Source organism: Lissotriton helveticus, chromosome 10 (assembly GCF_964261635.1).
Source record: "Lissotriton helveticus chromosome 10, aLisHel1.1, whole genome shotgun sequence".
Lineage (NCBI taxonomy): Eukaryota > Metazoa > Chordata > Amphibia > Caudata > Salamandridae > Lissotriton > Lissotriton helveticus.
The window spans coordinates 1,187,746,996-1,187,762,768 of record NC_136071.1 but is presented as its reverse complement, the minus strand read 5'-3'; the positions used below and the strand labels follow the sequence as shown (position 1 = coordinate 1,187,762,768).

The window sequence follows — 15,773 nt, the reverse complement described above, 5'->3', positions numbered from 1 at the left end:
CCTTTAACCCAGAAATAGAATGTGTGATCTCCTCATGTAACTATACCTTTTTGGTTTTGCGGGCGTCATTGAATAATTGGAATTTTACTATGTTCTAATCCCAGTCATTAATAAAAATATGTCGTACACTGCATGAATTTATTTCGAGAGTATACCCATATTTAAATCGCACCGGGCATCGGTATGACCCGGAAGTTAAAAGTATCCCACATGAGTACTGTCCTCTTTAATCACAGCTCGGGCGCCATTTGTAAAGGGAGTTTCGTTTAATCTACTTTGGATTGACTAGAAAAAGCCCTTTTAAGTCACATATAACTCCGAGCGCCATCTGTAACCGGAGTTTATCCTAATGTGCTCTGGATTTAAATTGCACTGAGCATCGGTGTAACTCTAAAGTTTAAAAATTGTTACACACGAATGCTTTCCTTTCTATTTACAACCTGGGCGCCATTTGTAAAAGGAGCTTAATTTGGTCTAATTAGGACTGACTAGAAGGATCCCTTTAGGTCTCATGCCAGGTGAAATTTTGGGCGCTTATCTGTAAAAGAGGAGGTATATAAATCTGCTCTGGACTAACTGGAAAGATCACTTTGGTTCCTATATCAGGTATAAGGTATTTGCATGTATACAATCAACAACTGCATAAAATTCTCGCCAGGAGTTTGGAACTAGCTATTCTACATAGCGTTTGTCTAAGAGCTACACCTGTATAAATAAAGTGATTAAATATTAGTTTACATCTGATCCTTAGAGCTTTAGATGTATATATAGTCAGTGAAGTCTAATATTGTATGCAACTAGATTAGATTTTTTTTTTTTTGTCAAAATAATTTTTATTCCATTTCTGTCAAAACTCAGACTCAAGGCACAATCCGTCAATATGCCCTCACAGGGGTATCCGTCAAGCAAAGCCTGTTGCTCATTTCTACTGACACATACATGTGCACGATTCTTACACTCCCCATCGTACCCCAGCCCCATCTGTGTCCAAAAATACCAGGAGTTCAGCCTCGAGGTAGTCGGGCTGTAGTCTTCGTGTCCAATATGGGGAATGAGCAGCAGGAGTAACGTTCCTTCATGAGCGTCTCTGCGCTGCTTGTGTCTCTTATACTCCCTTCCCCGATCAAGTGTCTGTGTACGCCATCAGTAGGCGAAACCCCCGTGGGGCTCCAGGAATCAAAGCTATGCAGAACACCAAGAGTCAACCAAGAAGTAAGAAGAAAACCCAACCTACCCCCCCTCCCCCAACTCCCACTTCCCTCCCTCCCCACCCTCCCCAGTGGTGGTGTTGCATTACAGTAGGATCTCGACCTCATAAAGTACCTCAAAGTTGGAATAGATGCATGGCCCTACCCGTGGGGGGGCAAACTGCGGAAGGCAGACCTTTCGAAAGGAAGGACACTAGGGGTCCCCATCGGAATGCAAAGTTCTTAAAGTCTTCCCGGGATATGTCAGACATGCGCTCTAGGCTCAACAGGTGCCATAGGCGAGAGTGCCATAGGGACATCGCCGGCGCCTCCTTTTTCTTCCATGCTGTTGCAATAGCTAGTTTAGCAGCCCCCATGCAGAGCCACATAATTCTCTTATCGGCCCTGGTCTGATGTTCCAGTAAGGGGTCTCTAACGCCAAGTAGGGCCTCAGTCATAGAAATCGGGACGGGGTATCCCAGGATGGTCTTTATCTGCGCCAGGATCTCTTCCCAAAAGGGCCGAATGGAGGGGCAGTCCCACCAGATGTGTTGGAAGTCCCCCAAGATGCCACACCCCCTCCAGCAGCGATCAGAAGCGCCGGGAAAGATTTTAGCAAGCTTAGATGGGTATAGGTACCAGTCTGACATTACTTTCAAGTAGGCTTCCCTCAGGGCAGTGGAGCGGTTGAATTTGAAGATATCGGACCATAGGTGAGTCCAGTCTGTCTCGGAGATGTCACGCTGGGCCATCCCCTCCCACCAAGCCATATAACGTGGGCGAGGGGCAGCGTCTGTGGATAGTAGGAGCTTGTATATGGCCAAAATAGCCCCCTTCATGGACTTAGTTTTAATGAGAAGTGATTCAAATGCGGTAAGCAGCCTGGTGGCACCCTCTCTAACCCGTGGATCAAGAGCCCAGTGCAACAGCTGTGTGTGGTGGAACCTCTCCTGGCTACCCACTCCGTAGTCTCTCGTGCAGTTCTCGAAGGTACGGGGGTCATAATTATGAAATAAGTGTGTCAGTGCGAGGCAACCTCCCTCCCTCCACGCGTTAAAGGGTCCTTCTGGGAGCGCTGGTGGGAATAATGAGGAGAAGTGGAAGGGGGTGAATGGTGATGGGAAGGATGTCCACCCCTCCCGTGTTGCTACCGTGTCCCATACCTTAAGAGTAGTGCGAGTCAGGGTACTGAGGTATGCGTTGAGGGGCCTGTCCCTTTTCTCGCGCCATATTAGGTCCCAAATCGTACGACCCGCTATGCTGCGGTCCATATGGAGCCAGTGCTTCTCCGATTCCTTTTGCGACCATTCGACCAAGATACGTAGCTGGGCCGCCTTATAGTAGAGCTTAAGATCAGGGAGACCTGCTCCCCCCTCCCTCTGTGGGCACCGAAGCATGGAAAAAGCGAATCGAGACCGCCCCACTTGCCAGACAAAGCGCAAGATCATAGTTTTCGCCCGTTTGAAGAATTCCTCCCCCAGCTCTATGGGGAGAGCTAGAAACAGGTATACCAGCTTGGGGAGCAGCGTCATCTTAACAGCGTTTATGCGCCCCAACCAGGAGAGAAAGAGCGGCTTCCATCTCGTTAGGTCCGCCTGGATACGGGAGAGCAGTGGGGGGAAGTTAGCTGCATATAATTTCTCTAGGGATGGCGTCAGTTGCACCCCCAGATATTGTATGGAAGAGGTCGCCCATGCAAAAGGCGTTAGGGATCCGAGCCGTGAGGTGTCTGCGTGTGAGAGGGTCAGGTTAAGTATATAAGATTTATCTAGGTTAATCTTGAAGCCCGCCGCCCTCTCAAAGGAGTTAAGTACGTCCTGCAGGAGAGGGAGTGAACCCATCGGGTTAGATAAGGAGAGGAGGACATCGTCCGCGAAGAGGGAGATCTTATGGGATTCCCCGGTGAATGGAAGACCTTCAATCCCCTGGTGCTCCCTTATCGCTATAGCTAGGGGTTCAATGCTAAGGGCAAACAACAGGGGGGTCAGAGGGCAGCCCTGTCTGGTCCCCCTGGAGTGGCAAAATGAGACAGACTGTACACCGTTTATGGAGACCTTAGATTTTGGATGTCTGTAATTGTCCTGGAGCATTAGTATGAATTTGTGGGAAAAGCCAAAAGCCCCCAGCGTGGCCCACAGGAAATTCCAATCCACCCGATCGAATGCTTTCTCGGCATCTAGGCCGACCAGGACCGCCGGGATATTAAACTTTTTAGCCTTCTCGATCAGGTGGATGATGCGCCGGGTGTTATCGTGCGTTTTGCGCCCCTGTATGAAGCCAGACTGGTCCGGATGAAAAATAAGTGGCATGAGATCTGCCAATCGCTTGGCCAGAATGGAAGAGTACAGCTTCGCGTCGATGTTCAGGAGTGCAATGGGCCGATAGGAGGAGCAGCAAGTGGCGTCCTTACCTGGTTTTGGTATTACCGAGATTACCGCTTCCGCCATTGAGGCAGGAGTGTCACCCTCCAAGGCTATCCTATTAAAGAGTCGGACCAGGTGGTGACCAATTTCCGCTGAGAATGTCTTATAAAAGACGCGGTATACCCGTCAACACCAGTCGCCTTATGGGGTTTCAGTGTCTAAATGGCTAATTGCACCTCCTCCTGAGTGATAGTCGCTAAGAGGGCTTCATTCCACTCCTGGGAGACCTGTGGGATTGGCAGATCCCTGAGGAAGGCCTGCTGGTGGGTCGAGTCGAAGGCATCCGCTGTGTACAGCGCGCCGTAAAAGGCTCCGAAGAGTCCCGCCTTGTCTTCATCTCTATGGATTAGCTGCCCCGCCCGGTCTTGAATACCCCCAATGTATTCCTTCTCCCTTTTGTCCCTCAGTTGTCTAGCCAGATGTTTCCCCACTTTGTTGCCCTGAGTGTAGGAGAGGTTGCGCAGAGAAGGGTGAATTCTGCCCTAATATTATATATGGCCCTCAATTTGCCCCTGAGTGCCGTTAGGGTGCGAAGTGTCTGCCTAGTGGATGTAAGCTTATGGATCCGTTCAGTGGCTGCTAATTCCTCCTCCAAGCTTTCCCTTTCCTTTGCCCTTTGTTTGTTTAGAGCTGAGTTAAGCGCTATCCATCTGCCTCGCAGCACCCCCTTGAAAGTGTCCCATGTGTTAAACTCAGAGGTCTCTTCTGGGCTATTTAGGGAGAAGAATTCCTTGATAGAGTCCCTTAGCTGTGTAACCGAGTCTCTATCCCTCGTCAGGGCTTCAGGGAAGTACCATCGGGGTGGTCGAGGAGCCTGACCCAGCCACGAGAGGCATACTGTGTACATACCGTGGTCAGAAACCGAGATGGGCAAAATCTTGGCATCTTGGAGGGCATCTTGCAGGGACTGACTCAGAAAGATGTAATCCAGCCGCGAATACGACCTGTGCATATGCGAATAGAAGGAGTAAGCGCACGTGAGGGGGAATAAAGCGCGCCATGTGTCCAAGAGGCCCATATCCCCCATTTGTGTCTGTATGGACTCAGGGAAGGTACCCATGTCGGAACGACGTGTGTGTGTGTGCTATCAAGTGTAGGATGCCAGACCAGGTTAAAATCCCCCAGGAGGAATAGGGGGCCCTCCGCAAAGTCGGTTACCCTCCCCAGCAGTGAAGTCAAGAAAATTTTTTGCCCAGTATTGGGAGCATAAATCGCTACAAATGTGCACATCATACCCCTCAGGTGGCCCTTAACCATCAGCCATCTCCCCTCCTTGTGGCCTAGAGTGGCAGTGGGTTGGAATTGGGCACTCGAGCTGAAGATGAGAGCTACACCTTTCTGCTTAGTGGAGGCCGAGGCCCTATAAATGAGTGGGTATTTTTTGTGTTTAAGACGATGGTCCTCAGCTTTCAACAGGTGGGTTTCCTGCAGAGCCACTATATCTAAATGATGGTCCAGAATGTATTTCCAGACCTTTTGGCGTTTCTGCGGTGAGTTAAGTCCTTTGACATTCCAGGTCCCTATAGTCAGCGGCATGATAGAGCAACTCCTGGAGTTCCCGCTATAGAGGCTGATCCCCGCCCCGTGGTGCCCCGTGGCATACTCTCATCTCTCTGCCCCACCCGCGGTGGCCGCCCGTTACCCGCAACGATGACAAGACTCCCTCCCCTCCGTACTGCAGTATTACAATCTAGCTGCTCCATCTCCTCCCGCGCAGTCCACCACCCGCCCCACAAGGAGCCTACTGTGAGAGGTAAAACATTGTGCACAACACCCCACCCTCCCTCCCCTTGAACACCCTCCAGAAACAACAAAAACGTACTGTGGAACAGAAAGCCCCAACTATTAGACATTAACCCAGGCCTATGTAGAGTTGTTCAGGCCTGCAGAACAGGAAAGAGTGGACGGGTTGTGTGGCAGTGGCTCGACGGCTCGAGACCCCCCGTCCCCAAATCGTATCGCCATACTTAGCTGAACATGACCTTCATTTCAGGCATTCAAGAGTCAGCACCAGTGTCCTTGGAGACTTCATAGATCCCAGCAGCCTTTTCCTGAGCCACCGTTTCCGGATTCGGTTTGAGATTTTTTCTGGAAGGGCGTCCTCTTCGCACAGTCTGCCAGCCGTTGTTCGTCACTCGAGGGGAATAGACAGGGCCCCCGACGACTGCTCCCCCCCCTCCTCGTCTTGCTGGGCTTGTTCGAGTGGAAGGTCCAGGAGGGCACAAGTGTCCTGCAGGGATCGTAGCTGGTGGAGGGCCCCATTCCACCTGAAGATCAACCGAAAGGGGTGCCCCCACGAGTATTGAACTCCTTCCTTGCGTAAGAAGGAGGTGGCCATTTTGAAGGACCGTCGCTTTTGCAGGGTGATAGCGGAAAGGTCCTGAAATAGTTCCACATCGTGGCCTTTAAATTGAAGAGGTTGTTTGAGGCGGGCTGCTTTCAGTATGCGTTCTTTGAGGGGGTAATCTGGCAGAAAAGCCAGGATGTCCTGTGGGGGGCCACAAGCTCGACGAGCCGGGCCCACCCGGTGGGCCCTATCAATGCGTATTTCAAAGTCCTCATCCTCGTCGAGCACTGTGCGGAACAGGGCCTGCAGATACCCCGTCATATCGTCCCCTTCTTCTGCGGGTGGCAAATGTCGGACCCGGATGTTATTCCTTCTCGAGCGGTTTTCGAGGTCCTCCGTGTGAGCTTGGAGCTCAGTCTGTTGTTCGTTGAGCCGGATAATTTCCTGTCGCAAGTGTTCCACCTCTTCGCTCCTGGCCTGCCCCTGGAGTTCAGTGGAGGCCACCCTCTCCCGGAGGTCGTCGACATCTCGACGCAGTTCTTTGTAATCCCCCGCCATTTCTTGCCTGAGGGTTTGGATGTCTTCTTTAAGTGAGGCGAAGAGGGTCTCCATGAACGCCTTGGTCGCCGGTGCCTCCCTCTCATCTCGGTCTTTCCCCCTTGCAGGGGGTGCCTGAGTCGGTTTGTCAGGGCTTTTGTCGGTCTTAGCGGGTCCTTTGGACATCATGTCGGGTATGGTGCGGTTCCATTTGCGATTGGAGGACGCCATCTTGTCCTCTTTGGTGAGGCCTGACGCGGCGTTCGGCGCGGATCCGGCCGACTAACGGCAAGCTCGTCTTGCTGAGGGGCCTCGCGTCCCTCGAGCGGTTCCCCAGCTGTGGAGCAAGGCTCCGCTCGGTGCAGTTCTGGGGAGGCCTCCGGTCACCCCCAATGGCCGCTTCTCGCTGCGGTGGGTACCCCCGCGTCTCTCCGGGGTCCCCCCAATCGCCTCCTGCTCCTCTGCTCACGTGCTATGTGCCCTCCAGGCTCTACCCGGTCCGTCGCAGTTCCTGTCTCTCGGGTCTCCCCCGGGGGCTCGATAGCCGCCCCCCGAACACGCCTGCTGTCCCCGGGGCCCTGCCGGCGCTGCACCCCAGCCCGGCCAAGGAGCCACCACTGTCGGCCTCAGAGCGGTGCCGCCGCCCGTGCGGCCCCCTCAACTAACGCCAGGTCCCCAGGTGTCAGGGGGCTCGATATGCGTCCCCGATATGCTGCTCTCCGCCCTCCTGCAGTCGCCTTCAGCTGTGTCCCTTACCTCCGGACGTCGCCCTCGGCCTTCTCGTCGCTGCTGCACAGGCCCAAGCCGGGACCTTGCCTATTGCCCCGAGCCGGCTCCGTAGGGGCCTCCTTCCGCTGTCCGCCCCTCTGGGCCCCCCAGCCGAATAGCAGCGGCTGCTCCTTTCAGACCCACACTGCAGTCGGCGGGACCCTCGGTACTTCAATCGGGGCTCGTGGACGCGGGGGAGGGCTGCTTTTTCCTCCTCTCGGCGAGAGCTCGCCCGAAGCTCCTCCGCGCCTTACTCGGCACCCGCTGACTTCGCCGCCTCGGCGGCCACTTCACCGTCCTCCGGGCGTTCGCGGGATCCCCAGTCGCCCCAGGGGTGTCTCAGGAGCCTCCAGGTACCGACACCGGTGGCGCTAGGGAAATCCGGCCGCTGTTAGGGACGATTTGGGGATCAGGGTCGGGGAGCCTCCGGAGATCACGTCCAGCTAAGCCGCCATCTTAGCCACGCCCCCCCTATGCAACTAGATTAAATAAGATGTTATACCTTAAATGAAAACCCTACTTTTAATGCATGTCAAGGTAAATATTTACCACTAAGTAGTACTAGATAGTAACATGTACTGCTCATGTGTTTTTAGTGACATACCATGCTATGCTTTGATTCAGTCCTTTATGTACGCTATCAAACTGGATAATCCAAAAACACTCTCTTTTTGTTCCGGGTATCTGCCATCATTTGCCCTAGTCTGTGTTGTACTTTTTCTATTATGCACCACTTGAGATCATCCTCTTTATGATTATGGTTGATACAGTGTTGAACCATTGGTGCTGTTGTTTTCTTTATTCTTACAGCAGATTTGTGCTCACTAAATCTAATCCGAAACTCTCGGCCTGTTTCGCCAACATAGGCAAGACCACAGGGACATAAAATCAGATAGATAACATTGCTACTTCTACAGTTGGTAAGAGATTTGAGAGTCACATTTATGTTGTTATAGCTGATCGTGTCTGTAGTCAATGCTGCGTCACAGGCATGGCAAGCCCCACATCTATGATTTCCTAAAATTGGCCAAAGACCTGTGATGGAAGTTTGAATTCCATGAGATTTCGGATGATTCCTGGTATGTACTAGGCGGTCTCTGAGATTTCTGTTACTTCTGTAAGCTATTAATGGTTTTTTTAAGAGCTGTGTTCCCTCCTCTTCTGTATTAAGAATTCTCCAATTCTTATTTATGATATTCTTAATTTTGTAATTAGGAAATGAATGATTGATGACACATGTGATCCTTTCTGAGGGTTTGCGTGTTGTACCCCTCAGCAAGGCATCACGGTCAAAGTATTTCGCTCTTTTAAAGGCTTGACGAATGAGTCTATGGGGGTAACCTTGTTTAATAAGTCTGTCTTTGAGTGCCTCACCATGTATCTGATAGTCTAGTAAGTTGGTGCAATTGCGGCGAATTCTCAAAAATTCTCCAAATGGTATTGAGTCCTTCTGTCAGTGTGGATGGTAACTACCGAATTGGAGGATGGTATTTTTCGCCGTGGGCTTCCTAAATAGGTTTACTTCTAGCACACTTTTCCTACCATTGATCTCAATGTCAAGGAATTCGACCTTCTCATTACTTTAATTAGAGGTAAATTTAAGGTTTGAATCATTTGAGTTCAACCAAAGAATGAAGTCTTCCAAGTTGTTCTCTTCCCCTCGCCATACAAAAAAAAGTCATCAATGAATCTTTTCCAGAAAAAAACATTTTCAAAAAATGGAGCTGCTTCATTGAAAATATTTTTCAACTCCCATTCTCCCATATATGCATTGGCTACACTGGGGGCACAAGATGCCCCCATACTGGTCCCTTTGATCTGTTTGAAAAGGGTTTTTTCATATTTAAAGAAATTATTAAGAATGACCAGTTGCAGACATTGTAGGATGAAACCATCTGGCCTGTTATTTGGGTATCTCAAGTTGGTATTGGTCAATACCAACTTGGTTGTTAAACCCTGTGATAAGGGTGGCGGCATTACAATTTTCGACAAATCTATTTATGACAGAAAAAAGCGAGAAATGCTTGATATAAAAGAACACTATAGGTTAGCCCATCCAGGAGAATTACATAACCTTAATAAGACTATAAAGGAGATGACTGAGGGAGCTTTTCAAGATGGAAGACTTCATTCTTTGGTTCAACTCAAGTGATTCAAACCTTAAATATATATATATATATATATATATATATATATATATATATATATATATATATATATATATATATATATATATATATATATACACATATATACATTTAAAGCTCTAAGGATCAGATGTAAACTAATATTTAATCACTTTATTTATACAGGTGTAGCTCTTCGACAAACGCTATGTAGAATAGCTAGTTCCAAACACCCGGCGAGAATTGTATGCAGTTGTTGATTGTATAAATGCAAATACCTTATACCTGATATAGGAACCTAAGTGATCTTTCCAGTTAGTCCGGAGCAGATTTATATACCTCCTCTTTACAGATAAGCACCCAAAATTTCACTTGGCATGAGACCTAAAGGGATCCTTCTAGTCAGTCCTAAGTAGACCAAATTAAACTCCTTTTACAAATGGCGCCCAAGTTGTAAATAGAAAGGAAAGCATTTGTGCGTAACAATTTTTAAACTTTCGAGTTACACCGATGCTTAGTGCAATTTAAATCCAGAGCACATTAGGATAAACTCCCGTTACAGATGGCGCTCGGAGTTATATGTGACTTAAAAGGGCTTTTTCTAGTCAATCCAAAGTAGATTAAACTAAACTCCCTTTACAAATGGCGCCCGAGCTGTCATTAAAGCGGACAGTACTCATGTGGGATACTTTTAACTTCCGGGTCATACCGATGCCCGGTGCAATTTAAATATGGGTATACTCTCGAAATAAATTCACGCAGTGTACGACATATTTTGATTAATGACTGGGATTAGAACATAGAAAAATTCCAATTATTCAATGACGCCCGCAAAACCAAAAAGGTATAGTTACACGAGGAGATCACACATTCTATTTCCGGGTTAAAGGCAGCACCCGTAACAATTAGCTGCCTTTAAAAGAAGCAACATTGGGACGATATGTCTGATGGTGGTGCGGGGCGGTTTTGAGCATGACGACTCGTTCAAGAAATCTAAGAGGATTTTAGAGTAAGTACTCTCCCAGGATTCCATGGGTTGGAATTCAGCCACGCACATCTAATATTGAATAGGGCACTTTGATTTAGAGACTTTGGAGAGCAGATCGAGTGTAGATGTATTACATGATTTACAAGGCTAAATAGGAAATGGGGTATCTGCAACGTATTGTGGACTTTTTACACCGGTTAATGGGGTTGCATGCAACGAGGCCGTTTAAATTATAAGCTTCGGGATACCGAATCAAGCATGGTGTTCTAATTTACCCTATAATGTACTATCCTTATAGTTAATCAATTTATCTTATCTTTTAGCCAAACAACCAGAGGAACAAGATAGGAAAAGTAAACCTGAAAGAACGTTTTATTATCTAAAAAGGTTAGAGGATTGGCAAAATATATGCTGGATTAAATTCATTATTACCCGATGATATGGATAAACAAGGGGCAGCATGGCAGACTAGGCTGGGGGTCTGTCCTCAAATCTCAATTAATGCTTACGAAATGTCACTCACCTGTCTAATGTCCATGAAACTCCAGGCACAATTCTTTAAAACTTTTTTCTCATTGTATTATACTCCTGGAAAACTAGCTAAATGAGGGACGGGGAAAGGAACAACCTGCCCACGATGCGCATTTCCCGCAGCAGATTTAACTCATATGTTTGCCTCATGCCCAAATCTAGTCAACGTATTAACAGAAGTTTCTGACTTTATCTTGTGCATCGCACATTGTAGGGTTAATATCACTAATGAAGAAGTCTTGCTGGGCTTATCCAGCACTGCCGACCTGATGAAATACAAGGGTTGATTTTCGTAGCTATGGCGGTCTTCAGGCTATGCGTCGCATCAGCATGGATAGATCCGTTACCTCCATCTTTTTTAGAATGGAGAACTCGACTGCTTTCGACATGCAGCCTGAAGGTTGCAATCTATAGAAATAAAGGGAGGGCCAAGCGGAATCGGGGCATGAAGATCTGGGCACCACTGCTAGCATGGATTCAGGATGCCTAAATGCTGTAATAATACATGGGGCCATTTGCTGCAATTTTGTAACATTTCTAATCACTTGTTATGTTTTCGATCTTAAAGTTGTCTAAAATGATTATTGTTTATACTGTAAATTAAAAGTGTCGGATACCTGTTCTCTGGGGGTGGGGAGGGCGGGTGGGGTGGAAAAAAATAAAAAGGTTTGTATAGTGGTTTCTAACTAAAATAAGCTTATCTGAAATGGGATTCTGCACGAGTATGACTGTTATATTTAAACATTGCAGTACTGCAGTTATAACCAAGGATACTACCTGAGAAAGCCACAACGCCCCTGCTATCTTGCCAAGATATCTAATGGTCTTTAGATAAGGTTAGTATGAACAGGAAATCGTCATAATAGTACGCAAATAGCTTTGAATTAAAGACATATTTGATTAAATATACAACCATACTTGATTCTAGGTAATAAGGACTTGCCCTTATGCAAGGAAAACTCAATAATAGTGTTTGAATCCGAAACTTTATGCATCGGCTGTCACATACAAGGTAATATCCCTACTATTTTCGACTGACCAGGAAAACCTATAATGCCATATGTAGTTAACTGGCATGATAAAACACATGTTTTCTAGGATGCAGGTGACAAACAACTCATTTATCTGACTGATGTCTTCGAGCCATGCCCGTATCTTTGCTCATTATCAGTTTCCAGACAAAAAAGGTATATAAAAATGTCTGTGTAACACTCAAAATGTGCATATTCACTGAGAAATCCCTTTACAAGGCTCTTTCGCTGCTTAAATCTGGATACTCCGTTAATGAACTCCATTATACTGTAAAGAAACAAACCTCTTTTAATATAACAATCCTTGGTTTGTATTCTTGATAAATGATCCTTTAAAATCTCCTAGTCAAAACTTGATAGAAATCGGCTCTGAGTATAAATTTAATGCACGCTGCGACTTCCTCGGCTGAGTGATAGGCGAGTGCATATTGTGCATTTTGGGCAATCAAAAATAATTTCCAATAAACATATTGTCTAGTAAATGTATTGTCCTGTTTGTTTAGTAATTAGTCACAGATACATTAATTTGCATTTACTATTACAGATACCCTGTACCCACAAGAATTAGAGGAAAAATTCTGTTGGTCCTGAGGAAGGTGGTACTAACCCACCGAAACGCGTTGACCTGGCGTATTAAGTCACCTATATCATCTGGACTACCTCAAACACAGAAATGAATGGATGTATTGGATGTTGAGTGGAGGATGCTATGGAGTATGTATGAATAGAGAGTGTTTGTTGTTGTATGTGTGGTTAGCAGGGTTTTTTCAAAGATCTTGTCTAGTTTTTGATATGTGAATAATGTATTGTATTTTTAAATGTTTATAACATTTGAAAAATAACTTATGATATGATGAAAGTATCCAACAAAAAAGAAAAAAGAAATAAGTCTGTTTGTATAAAAAAATAAAGAAAATAATGAAAATTATATAAATCTATGTTATCTGTGGTGACTAGAAGGACTCTTTTACTGTGAAATATATTTTGAACTATGTCGGATATGAAATCATAAGGTCATAGGGGAATTTCTCTTGGTTCTGATGTGTCTTTGACACATTTAGCGATTCCTAATGGGGTCACAATTGACTTATCTCATTAATATCCATGAGGTAGGTTGCAATTTGATACCCATTAGGAACCAGTAAAAACACAGGGATGGTGGCCTGCTGAGGACTGAAAGGATGCCCTTCACACGGAAAGAGTCAAATCTAAAGCACTCCTAAGCGAACCAGTCGCTGTTTACAGAATTGTCAGCCCAATTTGTAGTTTCCAAAATTAGTTTATTCAACTGATAGTTGAATCATAAAGTATCCATTCGGTTAATTCATCATGGTATTATTCATATAATTAGTACATCCTAGTGCATCTTGAGGCATGTACATGACAAACTGTTGCTTCAAAGAAATTTCACATAGCCCCAATGCATCTCGGGCCCAGCCCTTCATCAGGGGGTAATGCCTGTAAGAAGACGAAACAAGGATGAGTCCAAGAACTGTTAGAATGTACAGGATATAGAAAAGAGGGGAAAAGGACAGGGTCAGAAGTTTACAATGAAAGAAATAGATGAAAGAGGTGTTCTGAACACCGCAGGGTGAAAGGTAACAGTCACTTAGTTACCCAAAGGCCGATTTTCTAAAGGTGTGGGATTAGCAAGGAACTGAAAAAAGAACGAAAACGAGATAGTGTGCTCAGTGACGTGTCCTCTGGATGCTACAGCGTGCAATGCTCCGAAAAGAGCATGAAATATCTAAGATGGGTGGTGACTAAAAAGTGCATTTGATATTAAGAACTAGTACGAGTGTTGCTGAATGAAAAAAATTGTGATATCATTGCGAGAATTGCATTGGCAAATAAAAATATCCCAACTACTTGAGAACTTAAAAGTGCTCACTGTCTCAAACTACGGGTCTAAATGTCACATACCTGTGAAGCTGGTAAGTAAAATGCCGTCATCGGATCTCTACGTCAATGTGGAGTGGATAGTAACCTAAAGTGCCCCAAAACTAAATACGGCACGTGCCCGGAAGTGAACTTGTGCTGATAATGAGCACTAATAAAAGACTAGAGACCTAGGCAACATAGGGTTCGTAGGAGAGAGAGTATATCAGACAGTGTGTGGGGGCTGGAACTCGAGCAAAGAAAGAGCTGTGCACCTAGCGTAGTTCTTGCAGAAGCAAAAGGATAAAAAGAAACAACAAAAAGGTAAAAAATGAGCAGAAATGAAGGCACCAGGGAACTAGCACTCAGAGTACATCGTGAACTGCAGTGACATTCGTATGCCTTGAAATACGGGGACAATCAGGAATAACACAAAAAGAAAGGTGTAAGCAAAGCAGTATATGAAATAAAGGAAAACAACTATAGAATACAGTAATAATGTTCTAAGGTGCTGATAGTCAGTTAGTAAATCACATAAAACAGCTGAATTCCAGTCTTTCATTTAGCCCCTTGGGGTGCAGTGAGTTCAGTCTATGTATATAATGTATTTCTCGCTGAAGCAAGAATTTCTTATTGTCTCTTCCTTCACTCTCAGTAATCTGTTCCAATACTGTATACCGTAGTTTGCTGATATTGTGGTTCAATTAGGAGAAGTGAGTAGCCACGGTCGATTTAAGGTCTTTGTCAGTACATTGCTTTTATGCTCTGTCAGACGGATTTAGATTTTTCATTCTGTTTTTGCCCACATAGGCATTTGAACAGATATACTACATCGCTTGTGTCACATCTCGTCTTAACTTTCAATTCAATTGTTTTCCCTTGAGTTGGGTGTGTCAATGTGGCACCTTTGATAATACTGTTGCAGTTGTCACAGTTGTGGCATGGAACTGTACCCTTGTATGTTTGGTTGGGTATATTAGAACTCTCATTAAGTAGTTGTTTCAAATCTTTTGTTCTTTGGTAGGCATAAATTGTCTGAGGTTAGAATATTGCCTTAAAATCGCTTTCTACCTGAAGCAATGGCCAGTATTTGCGGATGATATGTTTAATTTTAGTACTCTTGGTTGAGAATTTAGACACAAATACTAGTCGTTCCGTGTTGGTACTTATTGGGATTTTGGGATTCAATAATTGTGCTCTTTCCTTCAACACAACTCTGTTTTTTATTTCTTGTACAATAGATGTGGTGTATGCTCTTTGTTTGAATGTAGCTTTGATCTTCTCACTGTTCTCCTTGTATAATGTATCTGATGACAAGATGCGTTTTGCTCTGAGTAGTTGTTAGTAAGGAAGATGATACATTATACAAGGAGAACAGTGAGAAGATCACTGGTCCCTCCAAAAACAAAATTTAGAAACCGTTACACTCCTCCAAGAGGTAAAACCTGACATCCTCGCATTAACAGAAGCATGGTTCAATGATGCTTCCGGCCCTGACATAGTCACCGCTCTTCCCCAGGAGTACGATGTTTTGACTTATAACCAACAGCAGAATAAGAGAGGGGGTGGGGTTGCAGTGTTTTTTGGACGGACATTGACCACTGAGAAGGTAGTGGAGGAGAGCATTGATGGGGCAGAGGTTCTAGGGATCAAGCTCGGGCTGAATTCATCTTGCCTGATAATAGTGGTGGTATACCGTCCTCTGCGGTCTTCCCTGCGGTTCAAAGACTTGTTCCATTAAGTAGTCAGTGATATGTGTACGCAATACCAACAGATCCTTGTTTTAGGGCATTTCAATAAACATTGGGATTCAATACCAAGAGATCACATCATGACTAGTGGGTTTAGGGACAATATGACCTTGATAGGGCTGAAACAAATTGTGGACACTCCTACGCACAAGAAAGGCCATACTTTGGACCTCATTTGGCCTACTTCCTCATCTACGATACCAACAGAGTATAGACTTGTAGCTGGTCAGATCAACACCTGATCAGCATCGAACTGCAGTCATGCT

The 15,773-nt window shown here is 45.7% G+C and overlaps 1 long non-coding RNA gene across 1 annotated transcript; it reads left to right on the top strand.

Moving 5' to 3' along the window:
• Positions 1-10,230: 10,230 nt before the first annotated feature.
• On the top strand, positions 10,231-12,535 carry LOC144785672 (uncharacterized). Its single transcript, XR_013602015.1, has 5 exons — positions 10,231-10,337; positions 10,640-10,703; positions 11,598-11,683; positions 11,776-11,859; positions 12,423-12,535. It is a non-coding gene; the product is annotated as an uncharacterized LOC144785672 (long non-coding RNA).
• The last annotated feature ends 3,238 nt before the right edge of the window (positions 12,536-15,773 follow it).